The sequence below is a fragment of the Equus caballus genome, chromosome 6 (assembly GCF_041296265.1).
Source record: "Equus caballus isolate H_3958 breed thoroughbred chromosome 6, TB-T2T, whole genome shotgun sequence".
Classification (NCBI taxonomy): domain Eukaryota; kingdom Metazoa; phylum Chordata; class Mammalia; order Perissodactyla; family Equidae; genus Equus; species Equus caballus.
In genome coordinates, this window is record NC_091689.1 from 29,888,163 (window position 1) to 29,904,480 (window position 16,318).

The following is a 16,318-nucleotide window of genomic DNA, read 5'->3' on the forward strand; positions in this document are numbered from 1 at the left end:
TTGCAGGCCTTATCTGGCTGAAGTAGGACTTCTGCTCTTGGTGTGCTACTTTGCCCTAGAGCTGAAAGGCACAACGTGCTGGCTTCTTTCCAAAGGGCGAGTTGGGCCCCACAGCATCTTGCTTCCAGCTCTTTGGGAAGCTAAGAAACAACTCGCTCTGCACAGTGCTCTTACAGCCTACCGGGAACATCTCTTCCAAAGGCCTGTGAAACGCAGTTTCTTTGCAGGCCTGATCTGGCTGAAGTAGGACTTCTGCTCTGGGTGTGCTACTTTGCCCTAGAGCTGAAAGGCACAACGTGCTGGCTTCTTTCCAAAGGGCGAGTTGGGCCCCACAGCATCTTGCTTCCAGCTCTTTGGGAAGCTAAGAAACAACTCGCTCTGCACAGTGCTCTTACAGCCTACCGGGAACATCTCTTCCAAAAGCCTGTGAAACGCAGTTTCTTTGCAGGCCTGATCTGGCTGAAGTAGGACTTCTGCTCTGGGTGTGCTACTTTGCCCTAGAGCTGAAAGGCACAACGTGCAGGCTTCTTTCCAAAGGGCGAGTTGGGCCCGACAGCATCTTGCTTACAGCTCTTTGGGAAGCTGAGAAACAACTCGCTCTGCACAGTGCTCTTACAGCCTACCGGGAACATCTCTTCCAAAGGCCTGTGAAACGCAGTTTCTTTGCAGGCCTGATCTGGCTGAAGTAGGACTTCTGCTCTGGGTGTGCTACTTTGCCCTAGAGCTGAAAGGCACAACGTGCAGGCTTCTTTCCAAAGGGCGAGTTGGGCCCCACAGCATCTTGCTTCCAGCTCTTTGGGAAGCTGAGAAACAACTCGCTCTGCACAGTGCTCTTACAGCCTACCGGGAACATCTCTTCCAAAGGCCTGTGAAACGCAGTTTCTTTGCAGGCCTGATCTGGCTGAAGTAGGACTTCTGCTCTGGGTGTGCTACTTTGCCCTAGAGCTGAAAGGCACAACGTGCAGGCTTCTTTCCAAAGGGCGAGTTGGGCCCCACAGCATCTTGCTTCCAGCTCTTTGGGAAGCTAAGAAACAACTCGCTCTGCACAGTGCTCTTACAGCCTACCGGGAGCATCTCTTCCAAAGGCCTGTGAAACGCAGTTTCTTTGCAGGCCTGATCTGGCTGAAGTAGGACTTCTGCTATGGGTGTGCTACTTTGCCCTACAGCTGAAAGGCACAACGTACAGGCTTCTTTCCAAAGGGCGTGTTGGGCCCCACAGCATCTTGCTTCCAGCTCTTTGGGAAGCTAAGAATCAACTCGCTCTGCACAGCGCTCTTACAGCCTACCGGGAGCATCTCTTCCAAAGGCCTGTGAAACGCAGTTTCTTTGCAGGCCTGATCTGGCTGAAGTAGGACTTCTGCTCTGGGTGTGCTACTTTGCCCTAGAGCTGAAAGGCACAACGTGCAGGCTTCTTTCCAAAGGGCGAGTTGGGCCCCACAGCATCTTGCTTCCGGCTCTTTGGGAAGATGAGAAACAACTCGCTCTGCACAGTGCTCTTACAGCCTACCGGGAACATCTCTTCCAAAGGCCTGTGAAACGCAGTTTCTTTGCAGGCCTGATCTGGCTGAAGTAGGACTTCTGATCTGGGTGTGCTACTTTGCCCTAGAGCTGAAAGGCACAACGTGCAGGCTTCTTTCCAAAGGGCGTGTTGGGCCCCACAGCATCTTGCTTCCAGCTCTTTGGGAAGCTAAGAAACAACTCGCTCTGCACAGTGCTCTTACAGCCTACCGGGAACATCTCTTCCAAAGGCCTGTGAAACGCAGTTTCTTTGCAGGCCTGATCTGGCTGAAGTAGGACTTCTGCTCTGGGTGTGCTACTTTGCCCTAGAGCTGAAAGGCACAACGTGCAGGCTTCTTTCCAAAGGGCGAGTTGGGCCCCACAGCATCTTGCTTCCAGCTCTTTGGGAAGCTAAGAAACAACTCGCTCTGCACAGTGCCCTTACAGCCTACCGGGAACATCTCTTCCAAAGGCCTGTGAAACGCAGTTTCTTTGCAGGCCTGATCTGGCTGAAGTAGGACTTCTGCTCTGGGTGTGCTACTTTGACCTAGAGCTGAAAGGCACAACGTGCAGGCTTCTTTCCAAAGGGCGAGTTGGGCCCCACAGCATCTTGCTTCCAGCTCTTTGGGAAGCTGAGAAACAACTCGCTCTGCACAGTGCTCTTACAGCCTACCGGGAACATCTCTTCCAAAGGCCTGTGAAACGCAGTTTCTTTGCAGGCCTGATCTGGCTGAAGTAGGACTTCTGCTCTGGGTGTGCTACTTTGCCCTAGAGCTGAAAGGCACAACGTGCAGGCTTCTTTCCAAAGGGCGAGTTGGGCCCCACAGCATCTTGCTTCCGGCTCTTTGGGAAGCTAAGAAACAACTCGATCTACAGAGTGCTCTTATAGCCTACCGGGAACATCTCTTCCAAAGGCCTGTGAAACGCAGTTTCTTTGCAGGCCTGATCTGGCTGAAGTAGGACTTCTGGTCTGGGTGTGCTACATTGCCCTAGAGCTGAAAGGCACAACATGCAGGATTCTTTCAAAAGGGCGAGTTGGGCCACACAGCATCTTGCTTCCAGCTCTTTGGGAAGCTAAGAAACAACTCGCTCTGCACAGTGCTCTTACAGCCTACAGGGAACATCTCTTCCAAAGGCCTGTGAAACGCAGTTTCTTTGCAGGCCTGATCTGGCTGAAGTAGGACTTCTGCTCTGGGTGTGCTACTTTGCCCTAGAGCTGAAAGGCACAACGTGCAGGCTTCTTTCCAAAGGGCGAGTTGGGCCCCACAGCATCTTGCTTCCAGCTCTTTGGGAAGCTAAGAAACAACTCGCACTGCACAGTGCTCTTACAGCCTAGTGGGAACATCTCTTCCAAAGGCCTGTGAAACGCAGTTTCTTTGCAGGCCTGATCTGGCTGAACTAGGACTTCTGCTCTGGGTGTGCTACATTGCCCTAGAGCTGAAAGGCACAACGTGCTGGCTTCTTTCCAAGGGGCGAGTTGGACCCCACAGCATCTTGCTTCCAGCTCTTTGGGAAGCTAAGAAACAACTCGCTCTGCACAGTGCTCTTACAGCCTACCGGGAACATCTCTTCCAAAGGCCTGTGAAACGCAGTTTCTTTGCAGGCCTGATCTGGCTGAAGTAGGACTTCTGCTCTGGGTGTGCTACATTGCTCTAGAGCTGAAAGGCACAACGTGCAGGATTCTTTCCAAGGGGCGAGTTGGGCCCCACAGCATCTTGCTTCCAGCTCTTTGGGAACCTAAGAAACAACTCGCTCTGCACAGTGCTCTTACAGCCTACCGGGAGCATCTCTTCCAAAGGCCTGTGAAACGCAGTTTCTTTGCAGGCCTGATCTGGCTGAAGTAGGACTTCTGCTCTGGGTGTGCTACTTTGCCCTAGAGCTGAAAGGCACAACGTGCAGGCTTCTTTCCAAAGGGCGAGTTGGGCCCCACAGCATCTTGCTTCCAGCTCTTTGGGAACCTAAGAAACAACTCGCTCTGCACAGTGCTCTTACAGCCTACCGGGAACATCTCTGCCAAAGGCCTGTGAAACGCAGTTTCTTTGCAGGCCTGATCTGGCTGAAGTAGGACTTCTGCTCTGGGTGTGCTACTTTGCCCTAGAGCTGAAAGGCACAACGTGCAGGCTTCTTTCCAAAGGGCGAGTTGGGCCCCACAGCATCTTGCTTCCAGCTCTTTGGGAAGCTAAGAAACAACTCGCTCTGCACATTGCTGTTACAGCCTAGTGGGAACATCTCTTCCAAAGGCCTGTGAAACGCAGTTTCTTTGCAGGCCTGATCTGGCTGAAGTAGGACTTCTGCTCTGGGTGTGCTACTTTGCCCTAGAGCTGAAAGGCACAACGTGCAGGCTTCTTTCCAAAGGGCGAGTTGGGCCCCACAGCATCTTGCTTCCAGCTCTTTCGGAAGCTGAGAATCAACTCGCTCTGCACAGTGCTCTTACAGCCTAGTGGGAACATCTATTCCAAAGGCCTGTGAAACGCAGTTTCTTTGCAGGCCTGATCTGGCTGAAGTAGGACTTCTGCTCTGGGTGTGCTACATTGCCCTAGAGCTGAAAGGCACAACGTGCAGGCTTCTTTCCAAGGGGCGAGTTGGGCCCCACAGCATCTTGCTTCCAGCTCTTTGGGAATCTAAGAAACAACTCGCTATGCACAGTGCTCTTACAGCCTACCGGGAACATCTCTTCCAAAGGCCTGTGAAACGCAGTTTCTTTGCAGGCCTGATCTGGCTGAAGTAGGACTTCTGCTCTGGGTGTGCTACTTTGCCCTAGAGCTGAAAGGCACAACGTGCAGGCTTCTTTCTAAAGGGCGAGTTTGGCCCCACAGCATCTTGCTTCCAGCTCTTTGGGAAGCTAAGAAACAACTCGCTCTGCACAGTGCTCTTACAGCCTACCAGGAACACCTCTTCCAAAGGCCTGTGAGACGCAGTTTCTTTGCAGGCCTGATCTGGCTGAAGTAGGACTTCTGCTCTGGGTGTGCTACTTTGCCCTAGAGCTGAAAGGCACAACGTGCAGGCTTCTTTCCAAAGGGCGAGTTGGGCCCCACAGCATCTTGCTTCCAGCTCTTTGGGAAGCTGAGAAACAACTCGCTCTGCACAGTGCTCTTACAGCCTACCGGGAACATCTCTTCCAAAGGCCTGTGAAACGCAGTTTCTTTGCAGGCCTGATCTGGCTGAAGTAGGACTTCTGCTCTGGGTGTGCTACTTTGACCTAGAGCTGAAAGGCACAACGTGCAGGCTTCTTTCCAAAGGGCGAGTTGGGCCCCACAGCATCTTGCTTCCAGCTCTTTGGGAAGCTGAGAAACAACTCGCTCTAACAGTGCTCTTACAGCCTACCGGGAACATCTCTTCCAAAGGCCTGTGAAACTCAGTTTCTTTGCAGGCCTGATCTGGCTGAAGTAGGACTTCTGCTCTGGGTGTGCTACTTTGCCCTAGAGCTGAAAGGCACAACGTGCAGGCTTCTTTCCAAAGGGCGAGTTGGGCCCCACAGCATCTTGCTTCCGGCTCTTTGGGAAGCTAAGAAACAACTCGATCTACAGAGTGCTCTTATAGCCTAGTGGGAACATCTCTTCCAAAGGCCTGTGAAACGCAGTTTCTTTGCAGGCCTGATCTGGCTGAAGTAGGACTTCTGGTCTGGGTGTGCTACATTGCCCTAGAGCTGAAAGGCACAACGTGCAGGCTTCTTTCGAAAGGGCGAGTTGGGCCACACAGCATCTTGCTTCCAGCTCTTTGGGAAGCTAAGAAACAACTCGCTCTGCACAGTGCTCTTACAGCCTACCGGGAACATCTCTTCCAAAGGCCTGTGAAACTCAGTTTCTTTGCAGGCCTGATCTGGCTGAAGTAGGACTTCTGCTCTGGGTGTGCTACTTTGCCCTAGAGCTGAAAGGCACAACGTGCAGGCTTCTTTCCAAAGGGCGAGTTGGGCCCCACAGCATCTTGCTTCCGGCTCTTTGGGAAGCTAAGAAACAACTCGATCTACAGAGTGCTCTTATAGCCTAGTGGGAACATCTCTTCCAAAGGCCTGTGAAACGCAGTTTCTTTGCAGGCCTGATCTGGCTGAAGTAGGACTTCTGCTCTGGGTGTGCTACATTGCCCTAGAGCTGAAAGGCACAACGTGCAGGCTTCTTTCGAAAGGGCGAGTTGGGCCACACAGCATCTTGCTTCCAGCTCTTTGGGAAGCTAAGAAACAACTCGCTCTGCACAGTGCTCTTACAGCCTACCGGGAACATCTCTTCCAAAGGCCTGTGAAACGCAGTTTCTTTGCAGGCCTGATCTGGCTGAAGTAGGACTTCTGCTCTGGGTGTGCTACTTTGACCTAGAGCTGAAAGGCACAACGTGCAGGCTTCTTTCCAAAGGGCGAGTTGGGCCCCACAGCATCTTGCTTCCAGCTCTTTGGGAAGCTGAGAAACAACTCGCTCTAACAGTGCTCTTACAGCCTACCGGGAACATCTCTTCCAAAGGCCTGTGAAACTCAGTTTCTTTGCAGGCCTGATCTGGCTGAAGTAGGACTTCTGCTCTGGGTGTGCTACTTTGCCCTAGAGCTGAAAGGCACAACGTGCAGGCTTCTTTCCAAAGGGCGAGTTGGGCCCCACAGCATCTTGCTTCCAGCTCTTTGGGAAGCTGAGAAACAACTCGCTCTGCACAGTGCTCTTACAGCCTACCGGGAACATCTCTTCCAAAGGCCTGTGAAACGCAGTTTCTTTGCAGGCCTGATCTGGCTGAAGTAGGACTTCTGCTCTGGGTGTGCTACTTTGACCTAGAGCTGAAAGGCACAACGTGCAGGCTTCTTTCCAAAGGGCGAGTTGGGCCCCACAGCATCTTGCTTCCAGCTCTTTGGGAAGCTGAGAAACAACTCGCTCTAACAGTGCTCTTACAGCCTACCGGGAACATCTCTTCCAAAGGCCTGTGAAACTCAGTTTCTTTGCAGGCCTGATCTGGCTGAAGTAGGACTTCTGCTCTGGGTGTGCTACTTTGCCCTAGAGCTGAAAGGCACAACGTGCAGGCTTCTTTCCAAAGGGCGAGTTGGGCCCCACAGCATCTTGCTTCCGGCTCTTTGGGAAGCTAAGAAACAACTCGATCTACAGAGTGCTCTTATAGCCTAGTGGGAACATCTCTTACAAAGGCCTGTGAAACGCAGTTTCTTTGCAGGCCTGATCTGGCTGAAGTAGGACTTCTGGTCTGGGTGTGCTACATTGCCCTAGAGCTGAAAGGCACAACGTGCAGGCTTCTTTCGAAAGGGCGAGTTGGGCCACACAGCATCTTGCTTCCAGCTCTTTGGGAAGCTAAGAAACAACTCGCTCTGCACAGTGCTCTTACAGCCTACAGGGAACATCTCTTCCAAAGGCCTGTGAAACGCAGTTTCTTTGCAGGCCTGATCTGGCTGAAGTAGGACTTCTGCTCTGGGTGTGCTACATTGCCCTAGAGCTGAAAGGCACAACGTGCTGGCTTCTTTCCAAGGGGCGAGTTGGGCCCACAGCATCTTGCTTCCAGCTCTTTGGGAAGCTGAGAAACAACTCGCTCTGCACAGTGCTCTTACAGCCTACCGGGAACATCTCTTCCAAAGGCCTGTGAAACGCAGTTTCTTTGCAGGCCTGATCTGGCTGAAGTAGGACTTCTGCTCTGGGTGTGCTACTTTGCCCTAGAGCTGAAAGGCACAACGTGCAGGCTTCTTTCCAAAGGGCGAGTTGGGCCCCACAGCATCTTGCTTCCAGCTCTTTGGGAAGCTAAGAAACAACTCGCTCTGCACAGTGCTCTTACAGCCTACCGGGAACATCTCTTCCAAAGGCCTGTGAAACGCAGTTTCTTTGCAGGCCTGATCTGGCTGAAGTAGGACTTCTGCTCTGGGTGTGCTACTTTGCCCTAGAGCTGAAAGGCATAACATGCAGGCTTCTTTCCAAAGGGCGAGTTGGGCCCCACAGCATCTTGCTTCCAGCTCTTTGGGAAGCTGAGAAACAACTCGCTCTGCACAGTGCTCTTACAGCCTACCGGGAACATCTCTTCCAAAGGCCTGTGAAACGCAGTTTCTTTGCAGGCCTGATCTGGCTGAAGTAGGACTTCTGCTCTGGGTGTGCTACTTTGCCCTAGAGCTGAAAGGCACAACGTGCAGGCTTCTTTCCAAAGGGCGAGTTGGGCCCCACAGCATCTTGCTTCCAGCTCTTTGGGAAGCTGAGAAACAACTCGCTCTGCACAGTGCTCTTACAGCCTACCGGGAACATCTCTTCCAAAGGCCTGTGAAACGCAGTTTCTTTGCAGGCCTGATCTGGCTGAAGTAGGACTTCTGCTCTGGGTGTGCTACTTTGCCCTAGAGCTGAAAGTCACAACGTGCAGGCTTCTTTCCAAAGGGCGAGTTAGGCCCCACAGCATCTTGCTTCCAGCTCTTTGGGAAGCTAAGAAACAACTCGCTCTGCACAGTGCTCTTACAGCCTACCGGGAGCATCTCTTCCAAAGGCCTGTGGAACGCAGTTTCTTTGCAGGCCTGATCTGGCTGAAGTAGGACTTCTGCTATGGGTGTGCTACTTTGCCCTAGAGCTGAAAGGCACAATGTGCAGGCTTCTTTCCAAAGGGCGAGGTGGGCCCCACAGCATCTTGCTTCCAGCTCTTTGGGAAGCTAAGAATCAACTCGCTCTGCACAGCGCTCTTACAGCCTACCGGGAGCATCTCTTCCAAAGGCCTGTGAAACGCAGTTTCTTTGCAGGCCTGATCTGGCTGAAGTAGGACTTCTGCTCTGGGTGTGCTACTTTGCCCTAGAGCTGAAAGGCACAACGTGCAGGCTTCTTTCCAAAGGGCGAGTTGGGCCCCACAGCATCTTGCTTCCGGCTCATTGGGAAGCTGAGAAACAACTCGCTCTGCACAGTGCTCTTACAGCCTACCGGGAACATCTCTTCCAAAGGCCTGTGAAGCGCAGTTTCTTTGCAGGCCTGATCTGGCTGAAGTAGGACTTCTGCTCTGGGTGTGCTACTTTGCCCTAGAGCTGAAAGGCACAACGTGCAGGCTTCTTTCCAAAGGGCGAGTTGGGCCCCACAGCATCTTGCTTCCAGCTCTTTGGGAAGCTAAGAACCAACTCGCTCTAAACAGTGCTCTTACAGCCTACCGGGAACATCTCTTCCAAAGGCCTGTGAAACGCAGTTTCTTTGCAGGCCTGATCTGGCTGAAGTAGGACTTCTGCTCTGGGTGTGCTACTTTGCCCTAGAGCTGAAAGGCACAACGTGCAGGCTTCTTTCCAAAGGGCGAGTTGGGCCCCACAGCATCTTGCTTCCAGCTCTTTGGGAAGCTGAGAAACAACTCGCTCTGCACAGTGCTCTTACAGCCTACCGGGAACATCTCTTCCAAAGGCCTGTGAAACGCAGTTTCTTTGCAGGCCTGATCTGGCTGAAGTAGGACTTCTGCTCTGGGTGTGCTACTTTGCCCTAGAGCTGAAAGGCACAACGTGCAGGCTTCTTTCCAAAGGGCGAGTTGGGCCCCACAGCATCTTGCTTCCAGCTCTTTGGGAAGCTGAGAAACAACTCGCTCTGCACAGTGCTCTTACAGCCTACCGGGAACATCTCTTCCAAAGGCCTGTGAAACGCAGTTTCTTTGCAGGCCTGATCTGGCTGAAGTAGGACTTCTGCTCTGGGTGTGCTACTTTGCCCTAGAGCTGAAAGGCACAACGTGCAGGCTTCTTTCCAAAGGGCGAGTTGGGCCCCACAGCATCTTGCTTCCGGCTCTTTGGGAAGCTAAGAAACAACTCGATCTACAGAGTGCTCTTACAGCCTAGTGGGAACATCTCTTCCAAAGGCCTGTGAAACGCAGTTTCTTTGCAGGCCTGATCTGGCTGAAGTAGGACTTCTGGTCTGGGTGTGCTACATTGACCTAGAGCTGAAAGCCACAACGTGCAGGCTTCTTTCCAAAGGGCGAGTTGGGCCACACAGCATCTTGCTTCCAGCTCTTTGGGAAGCTAAGAAACAACTCGCTCTGCACAGTGCTCTTACAGCCTACAGGGAACATCTCTTCCAAAGGCCTGTGAAACGCAGTTTCTTTGCAGGCCTGATCTGGCTGAAGTAGGACTTCTGCTCTGGGTGTGCTACTTTGCCCTAGAGCTGAAAGGCACAACGTGCAGGCTTCTTTCCAAAGGGCGAGTTGGGACCCACAGCATCTTGCTTCCAGCTCTTTGGGAAGCTAAGAAACAACTCGCTCTGCACAGTGCTCTTACAGCCTCGTGGGAACATCTCTTCCAAAGGCCTGTGAAACGCAGTTTCTTTGCAGGCCTGATCTGGCTGAACTAGGACTTCTGCTCTGGATGTGCTACATTGCCCTAGAGCTGAAAGGCACAACGTGCTGGCTTCTTTCCAAGGGGCGAGTTGGGCCCCACAGCATCTTGCTTCCAGCTCTTTGGGAAGCTAAGAAACAACTCGCTCTGCACAGTGCTCTTACAGCCTACCGGGAACATCTCTTCCAAAGGCCTGTGAAACGCAGTTTCTTTGCAGGCCTGATCTGGCTGAAGTAGGACTTCTGCTCTGGGTGTGCTACATTGCTCTAGAGCTGAAAGGCACAACGTGCAGGATTCTTTCCAAGGGGCGAGTTGGGGCCCACAGCATCTTGCTTCCAGCTCTTTGGGAACCTAAGAAACAACTCGCTCTGCACAGTGCTCTTAGAGCCTACCGGGAGCATCTCTTCCAAAGGCCTGTGAAACGCAGTTTCTTTGCAGGCCTGATCTGGCTGAAGTAGGACTTCTGCTCTGGGTGTGCTACTTTGCCCTAGAGCTGAAAGGCACAACGTGCAGGCTTCTTTCCAAAGGGCGAGTTGGGCCCCACAGCATCTTGCTTCCAGCTCTTTGGGAAGCTAAGAAACAACTCGCTCTGCACAGTGCTCTTACAGCCTACCGGGAAAATCTCTTCCAAAGGCCTGTGAAACGCAGTTTCTTTGCAGGCCTGATCTGGCTGAAGTAGGACTTCTGCTCTGGGTGTGCTACTTTGCCCTAGAGCTGAAAGGCACAACGTGCAGGCTTCTTTCCAAAGGGCGAGTTGGGCCCCACAGCATCTTGCTTCCAGCTCTTTGGGAAGCTGAGAAACAACTCGCTCTGCACAGTGCTCTTACAGCCTACCGGGAACATCTCTTCCAAAGGCCTGTGAAACGCAGTTTCTTTGCAGGCCTGATCTGGCTGAAGTAGGACTTCTGCTCTGGGTGTGCTACTTTGCCCTAGAGCTGAAAGGCACAACGTGCAGGCTTCTTTCCAAAGGGCGAGTTGGGCCCCACAGCATCTTGCTTCCGGCTCTTTGGGAAGCTAAGAAACAACTCGATCTACAGAGTGCTCTTACAGCCTAGTGGGAACATCTCTTCCAAAGGCCTGTGAAACGCAGTTTCTTTGCAGGCCTGATCTGGCTGAAGTAGGACTTCTGGTCTGGGTGTGCTACATTGCCCTAGAGCTGAAAGGCACAACGTGCAGGCTTCTTTCCAAAGGGCGAGTTGGGCCACACAGCATCTTGCTTCCAGCTCTTTGGGAAGCTAAGAAACAACTCGCTCTGCACAGTGCTCTTACAGCCTACAGGGAACATCTCTTCCAAAGGCCTGTGAAACGCAGTTTCTTTGCAGGCCTGATCTGGCTGAAGTAGGACTTCTGCTCTTGGTGTGCTACTTTGCCCTAGAGCTGAAAGGCACAACGTGCAGGCTTCTTTCCAAAGGGCGAGTTGGGCCCCACAGCATCTTGCTTCCAGTTCTTTGGGAGGCTAAGAAACAACTCGCTCTGCACAGTGCTCTTACAGCCTCGTGGGAACATCTCTTCCAAAGGCCTGTGAAACGCAGTTTCTTTGCAGGCCTGATCTGGCTGAAGTAGGACTTCTGCTCTTGGTGTGCTACTTTGCCCTACAGCTGAAAGGCACAACGTGCAAGCTTCTTTCCAAAGGGCGAGTTGGGCCCCACAGCATCTTGCTTCCAGCTCTTTGGGAAGCTAAGAAACAACTCGCTCTGCCCAGTGCTCTTACAGCCTACCGGGAACATCTCTTCCAAAGGCCTGTGAAACGCAGTTTCTTTGCAGGCCTGATCTGGCTGAAGTAGGACTTCTGCTCTGGGTGTGCTACTTTGCCCTAGAGCTGAAAGGCACAACGTGCAGGCTTCTTTCCAAAGGGCGAGTTGGGCCCCACAGCATCTTGCTTCCAGCTCTTTGGGAAGCTGAGAAACAACTCGCTCTGCACAGTGCTCTTACAGCCTACCGGGAACATCTCTTCCAAAGGCCTGTGAAACGCAGTTTCTTTGCAGGCCTGATCTGGCTGAAGTAGGACTTCTGCTCTGGGTGTGCTACTTTGCCCTAGAGCTGAAAGGCACAACGTGCAGGCTTCTTTCCAAAGGGCGAGTTGGGCCCCACAGCATCTTGCTTCCAGCTCTTTGGGAAGCTAAGAAACAACTCGCTCTGCACAGTGCTCTTACAGCATACCGGGAGCATCTCTTCCAAAGGCCTGTGAAACGCAGTTTCTTTGCAGGCCTGATCTGGCTGAAGTAGGACTTCTGCTATGGGTGTGCTACTTTGCCCTAGAGCTGAAAGGCACAATGTGCAGGCTTCTTTCCAAAGGGCGAGTTGGGCCCCACAGCATCTTGCTTCCAGCTCTTTGGGAAGCTAAGAATCAACTCGCTCTGCACAGCGCTCTTACAGCCTACCGGGAGCATCTCTTCCAAAGGCCTGTGAAACGCAGTTTCTTTGCAGGCCTGATCTGGCTGAAGTAGGACTTCTGCTCTGGGTGTGCTACTTTGCCCTAGAGCTGAAAGGCACAACGTGCAGGCTTCTTTCCAAAGGGCGAGTTGGGCCCCACAGCATCTTGCTTCCGGGTCTTTGGGAAGCTGAGAAACAACTCGCTCTGCACAGTGCTCTTACAGCCTACCGGGAACATCTCTTCCAAAGGCCTGTGAAACGCAGTTTCTTTGCAGGCCTGATCTGGCTGAAGTAGGACTTCTGCTCTGGGTGTGCTACTTTGCCCTAGAGCTGAAAGGCACAACGTGCAGGCTTCTTTCCAAAGGGCGAGTTGGGCCCCACAGCATCTTGCTTCCAGCTCTTTGGGAAGCTAAGAAACAACTCGCTCTGCACAGTGCTCTTACAGCCTACCGGGAACATCTCTTCCAAAGGCCTGTGAAACGCAGTTTCTTTGCAGGCCTGATCTGGCTGAAGTAGGACTTCTGCTCTGGGTGTGCTACTTTGCCCTAGAGCTGAAAGGCACAACGTGCAGGCTTCTTTCCAAAGGGCGAGTTGGGCCCCACAGCATCTTGCTTCCAGCTCTTTGGGAAGCTAAGAAACAACTCGCTCTGCACAGTGCTCTTACAGCCTACCGGGAACATCTCTTCCAAAGGCCTGTGAAACGCAGTTTCTTTGCAGGCCTGATCTGGCTGAAGTAGGACTTCTGCTCTGGGTGTGCTACTTTGCCCTAGAGCTGAAAGGCACAACGTGCAGGCTTCTTTCCAAAGGGCGAGTTGGGCCCCACAGCATCTTGCTTCCAGCTCTTTGGGAAGCTGAGAAACAACTCGCTCTGCACAGTGCTCTTACAGCCTACCGGGAACATCTCTTCCAAAGGCCTGTGAAACGCAGTTTCTTTGCAGGCCTGATCTGGCTGAAGTAGGACTTCTGCTCTGGGTGTGCTACTTTGCCCTAGAGCTGAAAGGCACAACGTGCAGGCTTCTTTCCAAAGGGCGAGTTGGGCCCCACAGCATCTTGCTTCCGGCTCTTTGGGAAGCTAAGAAACAACTCGATCTACAGAGTGCTCTTATAGCCTAGTGGGAACATCTCTTCCAAAGGCCTGTGAAACGCAGTTTCTTTGCAGGCCTGATCTGGCTGAAGTAGGATTTCTGGTCTGGGTGTGCTACATTGCCCTAGAGCTGAAAGGCACAACGTGCAGGCTTCTTTCCAAAGGGCGAGTTGGGCGACACAGCATCTTGCTTCCAGCTCTTTGGGAAGCTAAGAAACAACTCGCTCTGCACAGTGCTCTTACAGCCTACAGGGAACATCTCTTCCAAAGGCCTGTGAAACGCAGTTTCTTTGCAGGCCTGATCTGGCTGAAGTAGGACTTCTGCTCTGGGTGTGCTACTTTGCCCTAGAGCTGAAAGGCACAACGTGCAGGCTTCTTTCCAAAGGGGGAGTTGGGCCCCACAGCATCTTGCTTCCAGCTCTTTGGAGAGCTAAGAAACAACTCGCTCTGCACAGTGCTCTTACAGCCTAGTGGGAACATCTCTTCCAAAGGCCTGTGAAACGCAGTTTCTTTGCAGGCCTGATCTGGCTGAACTAGGACTTCTGCTCTGGGTGTGCTACATTGCCCTAGAGCTGAAAGGCACAACGTGCTGGCTTCTTTCCAAGGGGCGAGTTGGGCCCCACAGAATCTTGCTTCCAGCTCTTTGGGAAGCTAAGAAACAACTCGCTCTGCACAGTGCTTTTACAGCCTACCGGGAACATCTCTTCCAAAGGCCTGTGAAACGCAGTTTCTTTGCAGGCCTGATCTGGCTGAAGTAGGACTTCTGCTCTGGGTGTGCTACATTGCTCTAGAGCTGAAAGGCACAACGTGCAGGATTCTTTCCAAGGGGCGAGTTGGGCCCCACAGCATCTTGCTTCCAGCTCTTTGGGAACCTAAGAAACAACTCGCTCTGCACAGTGCTCTTACAGCCTACCGGGAGCATCTCTTCCAAAGGCCTGTGAAACGCAGTTTCTTTGCAGGCCTGATCTGGCTGAAGTAGGACTTCTGCTCTGGGTGTGCTACTTTGCCCTAGAGCTGAAAGGCACAACGTGCAGGCTTCTTTCCAAAGGGCGAGTTGGGCCCCACAGCATCTTGCTTCCAGCTCTTTGGGAACCTAAGAAACAACTCGCTCTGCACAGTGCTCTTACAGCCTACCGGGAACATCTCTTCCAAAGGCCTGCGAAACGCAGTTTCTTTGCAGGCCTGATCTGGCTGAAGTAGGACTTCGGCTCTGGGTGTGCTACTTTGCCCTAGAGCTGAAAGGCACAACGTGCAGGCTTCTTTCCAAAGGGAGAGTTGGGCCCCACAGCATCTTGCTTCCAGCTCTTTGGGAAGCTAAGAAACAACTCGCTCTGCACAGTGCTCTTACAGCCTAGTGGGAACATCTCTTCCAAAGGCCTGTGAAACGCAGTTTCTTTGCAGGCCTGATCTGGCTGAACTAGGACTTCTGCTCTTGGTGTGCTACTTTGCCCTAGAGCTGAAAGGCACAACGTGCAAGCTTCTTTCCAAAGGGCGAGTTGGGCATCACAGCATCTTGCGTCCAGCTCTTTGGGAAGCTAAGAAACAACTCGCTCTGCACAGTGCTCTTACAGCCTACCGGTAACATCTCTTCCAAAGGCCTGTGAAACGCAGTTTCTTTGCAGGCCTGATCTGGCTGAAGTAGGACTTCTGCTCTGGGTGTGCTACTTTGCCCTAGAGCTGAAAGGCACAACGTGCAGGCTTCTTTCCAAAGGGCGAGTTGGGCCCCACAGCATCTTGCTTCCAGCTCTTTGGGAACCTAAGAAACAACTCGCTCTGCACAGTGCTCTTACAGCCTACCGGGAGCATCTCTTCCAAAGGCCTGTGAAACGCAGTTTCTTTGCAGGCCTGATCTGGCTGAAGTAGGACTTCTGCTCTAGGTGTGCTACTTTGCCCTAGAGCTGAAAGGCACAACGTGCAGGCTTCTTTCCAAAGGGCGAGTTGGGCCCCACAGCATCTTGCTTCCAGCTCTTTGGGAACCTAAGAAACAACTCGCTCTGCACAGTGCTCTTACAGCCTACCGGGAACATCTCTTCCAAAGGCCTGTGAAACGCAGTTTCTTTGCAGGCCTGATCTGGCTGAAGTAGGACTTCTGCTCTGGGTGTGCTACTTTGCCCTAGAGCTGAAAGGCACAACGTGCAGGCTTCTTTCCAAAGGGCGAGTTGGGCCCCACAGCATCTTGCTTCCAGCTCTTTGGGAAGCTGAGAAACAACTCGCTCTGCACAGTGCTCTTACAGCCTACCGGGAACATCTCTTCCAAAGGCCTGTGAAACACAGTTTCTTTGCAGGCCTGATCTGGCTGAAGTAGGACTTCTGCTCTGGGTGTGCTACTTTGCCCTAGAGCTGAAAGGCACAACGTGCAGGCTTCTTTCCAAAGGGCGAGTTGGGCCCCACAGCATCTTGCTTCCAGCTCTTTGGGAAGCTAAGAAACAACTCGCTCTGCACAGTGCTCTTACAGCCTACCGGGAACATCTCTTCCAAAGGACTGTGAAACGCAGTTTCTTTGCAGGCCTGATCTGGCTGAAGTAGGACTTCTGCTCTGGGTGTGCTACTTTGCCCTAGAGCTGAAAGGCACAACGTGCAGGCTTCTTTCCAAAGGGCGAGTTGGGCCCCACAGCATCTTGCTTCCAGCTCTTTGGAAACCTAAGAAACAACTCGCTCTGCACAGTGCTCTTACAGCCTACCGGGAACATCTCTTCCAAAGGCCTGTGAAACGCAGTTTCTTTGCAGGCCTGATCTGGCTGAAGTAGGACTTCTGCTCTGGGTGTGCTACTTTGCCCTAGAGCTGAAAGGCACAACGAGCAGGCTTCTTTCCAAAGGGCGAGTTGGGCCCCACAGCATTTTGCTTCCAGCTCTTTGGGAAGCTAAGAAACAGCTCGCTCTGCACAGTGCTCTTACAGCCTACAGGGAACATCTCTTCCAAAGGCCTGTGAAACGCAGTTTCTTTGCAGGCCTGATCTGGCTGAAGTAGGACTTCTGCTCTGGGTGTGCTACTTTGCCCTAGAGCTGAAAGGCACAACGTGCAGGCTTCTTTCCAAAGGGCGAGTTGGGGCCCACAGCATCTTGCTTCCAGCTCTTTGGGAAGCTAAGAAACAACTCGCTCTGCACAGTGCTCTTAGAGCCTAGTGGGAACA